Source organism: Chamaea fasciata, unplaced genomic scaffold (assembly GCF_029207755.1).
Source record: "Chamaea fasciata isolate MVZ Bird 193981 ecotype frontalis unplaced genomic scaffold, bChaFas1.0.hap1 SCAF_133, whole genome shotgun sequence".
In the NCBI taxonomy this organism is placed as follows: Eukaryota; Metazoa; Chordata; class Aves; order Passeriformes; family Sylviidae; genus Chamaea; species Chamaea fasciata.
Genome location: NW_027094218.1, coordinates 122,076 through 124,846, shown reverse-complemented (window position 1 = coordinate 124,846; position 2,771 = coordinate 122,076). Strand labels below are relative to the sequence as shown.

The 2,771-nt window shown below is 57.4% G+C and overlaps 1 long non-coding RNA gene across 2 annotated transcripts; it reads left to right on the top strand.

Moving 5' to 3' along the window:
* Positions 1-399: 399 nt before the first annotated feature.
* Positions 400-2,771, top strand: LOC136304604 (uncharacterized). Of its 2 annotated transcripts, none has more exons than XR_010724694.1 (4): positions 400-701; positions 836-987; positions 1,559-1,694; positions 2,504-2,771. It is a non-coding gene; the product is annotated as an uncharacterized lncRNA (long non-coding RNA). The 2 variants fall into 2 exon arrangements; XR_010724693.1 differs by having other exon boundaries at positions 1,102-1,694.

The window sequence follows — 2,771 nt, the reverse complement described above, 5'->3', positions numbered from 1 at the left end:
CAAAGAACATGGCGGCCGGGACGGAAGTGGCCTCAGGAGCAACCAAGATGGCGGCAAGGAAAAGCGGAAGTCACGCGTCGCCCCTCACAAAATGGCGCCGAGGCGCGAGGCGCCCGACCTTCCAAAAAGGGCGGCCAAAAGGGCGGGAAAAAATAAGGACCCTTTAGGCGTTTACGCAGATGCCTGCACAAAAACCCCGACTACAGCGCCGCCCGGGCGCAATTTTCCGCGGCGTTTCCAGGTGTGCAGACACCGGCCATGTGCTCATCCGCGCCGCCTCCGGGTTCGGATTCGTGGATTTAGTCAGGCGTCTGTGTAAACACCTGCCGGGGGCCTTAGCGGTGCCGCAAAAAAGATGCCGGCGGGACCGGAAGTGGCCTCAGACGCAACCAAGATGGCGGCAAGGAAGGGCGGAATGCTCGTGGGGCTCATCGCGGCCGAAAATCACCGAGTGCAGCTCACACCCTGCAATGGCAAAAGCTGTTTTATTAAAACTCAGCCGAGAATTTTCCTCTTATTTCCAGGTCACAGGATATACTGAGCCTGAGAGGGATCCTAAAATCTGACTCTCAAGCAGACGGACCGTTTGAGAATCGAACTCAGCACCTTGGCATTACCCGGACTCTGCTCCAAGCAGCTGAACCAATCTCTGCATTATGGGGATGGACCTCCATAGGATGGCAACGCTTGGCCCCACTAAGGTAAGTGCAGTGCCGCCTTCTCTGCCAAAGCTGCTTCACACAGCAGCCCCTGGAATGGCTCGAGGGCAGAACTGGCTGGCAGGTCACGACAGCACAAAGCTCTTCCAGTGACGCTGATTTCCTGTCCTTTCCAGGATTTACTCAACAGCTGCCGTAAAAGTACTTACACAAAGTCTCTTTCTGGGCGGAAAGGAGCAGGACAAGTCCTGAGGCTTCCCTTCTTCCACGGCCAAAGTTCTGGAGAGAGGCAGGGCCGGTCCCACCCGCACAGGGGCGTTTCCTGCAGGTGAGTGTTGCCGGGCCAAACTGATGGCAGCTGCTGAGGCCGGGGCTGCTTTTCTGGCCGGAGGCCTCGGTGCCCCCCCGTGCCGCCTGCAGTGTCCCTCGGGGTTTCCTGCAGGTGTCCCGGGTGCCCGGAGGCGCAGGGAGGAAGGAGGCCGGCAGCCCCAGCGGGGCCAGCAGCCCTGGGATGATGTGCAGGGGAGGAGCTGTGCCTGCGGGGCCCCGCCCGTGGCAGCGGCGGCCAAACGCAGGGCCCGGGGCCGGGCTCGGGGCTGGCACGGACACGGCCCCGGGGCTGCCGCGGCTCCTCGGCCAGGGGCTGCTCCCACCGGGCACGGGGAGATGCTGCAGCCCGGACAGAGGCACCCACAGCCCAAGAGCTCCCCAGGGAACAGCTGGCATTGCCCGGGAACGGCGGCTCGGGCTGTCTGCAGAGGGGCTCAGACAGCAATTCCCACCTCCCGGAGCTCCCACACAGTTGCCAGGGATGTCCTGGCCACCCCAAATCCCCTCCCTTTCAGCCTGAGGACATCACCCATCGGCAGCATTAAAGCCAAGGTGCTCCTCCCTCACAGAAATTAAATCCAGAGCAACGGCCCTCGGAGATGCCTCAAAATCAAAGGTTTGAGTGGGATGGAGTTTCGTTTGGATGAAGTCTGGACTTTTCCAGGGAGCCAGCCGGAGTGCAGAAGTGATGGAAAGCTTTTGCAGGTGGGTCCCACTGGAGGTGTGCTGAAGGCAGGGATGGGCATCCCTTGCCTGAGGGAAAGGCACTTGCAGAGGCCACTGCTGGGGCTCGGAAAGGAGCTGAGCTCCTGCAGGGAGCTGTGTCCTCCCGAGGGCACAGGGGCTGCCTCAGCACAGGCCGGCCAGTGCCTTCTCCTGCTCTGAAACATCACCTGGAGCCCGAGCTCAGGGGGTGGCTGAATTCCAGGGAAATCTGACAGGTGACCCCCAGGGGATGAGGGTTAGAATTAACCAAATCTATGGAATAGAAACCTATCCTGTCCCTATCCTGCTGTGCTTCCTTGGAAGCTCTGCTAGTTCCTGACACGTCTGGCATTCAAGCAGCAGCTCTGCGTGGGAATATCCATGCTCTGTGAGGCACTGTGAGGTTATTGCAGCAGGAACTGAGCAGGGAATTCGGGGCCGTGGGTATAATTCATCTAAACTAGCAAAGGTGACAGTGAACCCCAAATCTGGGCACCACACAGAGAACAATCTTTGTGCTGCCCTGTCAGCTCAAGCCCCTGGGCTGGGAAGTTTTGGGAGTCAAACATATGGAATGATAGAAGTCACAGCAACTGGTGTCACCCCGAGGGACAGTCCAAGTCCCAGACAATTCCTCTGCAGTCCCCTGGGGGGGAAAACACCCTCTGTCTGCCAGGAGCCCTGACTCTGCTTCTCCTATCAGCTGTGTTGGGCTTTAAGAACTTGAAATAACTTTGAAGCCAAAGAAATCACCTTTTCCTTCTGGTTTGATTGTGTTTTTTTGTTGTTTTTTTTTTTTTTTCTTTCAGGTGCTGGACTTGCTTCTGTGGATGTGTGCTGAGCTCTGGCTGCAGGGGACTGTCAGGCCTGAATGGCTGTGAGTTTGTGTTCTTCTCGCTGGGGAAGCAGAAATAATTATTAATTAGACTGCAGAAATGTTTTCAGAAACCTTTCCCCTTTCCTGCCCTTTGCTGGTGGATCTTCTCTTTCTGCCTTTGACTTTACAAAGCTGTTCCCTGATGTCAATTCCCCTGCCTGAATTCCTTGCAGCTCCTAGCTGGGAAAAACTGGGATGAT